The 224-nt window shown below is 59.4% G+C and overlaps 1 protein-coding gene across 1 annotated transcript in view; it reads right to left on the minus strand.

Moving 5' to 3' along the window:
* disp2 (dispatched homolog 2 (Drosophila)) overlaps nucleotides 1-224 on the minus strand; it is a 19,303-nt gene that overhangs the window by 5,814 nt on the left and 13,265 nt on the right. The window lies entirely within an intron of this gene.

Consider the following 224-nt stretch of genomic DNA (forward strand, 5'->3'; position numbering starts at 1 on the left):
GAGGCCCTGAGACAGACTGGCGACCTGTCCAGGGTGAACCCCGCCTTCGCCCATCAGTAGCCGGGTTAGGCTCCGGCACCCCCGCGACTCCGAAAGGGAAGAAGCGGACAAGAAGAAGATGGATGGGTGAGCGGATAGATGGCTCAGTGGGCTAAGTATAGGGTTTACACGCAGGAGCCCTGGATTAGATCCCAGGGGTGTCCACTGATCTCCATCCAGATTGG

Source organism: Oryzias melastigma, linkage group LG22 (genome assembly GCF_002922805.2).
Source record: "Oryzias melastigma strain HK-1 linkage group LG22, ASM292280v2, whole genome shotgun sequence".
Taxonomy (NCBI): Eukaryota; Metazoa; Chordata; class Actinopteri; order Beloniformes; family Adrianichthyidae; genus Oryzias; species Oryzias melastigma.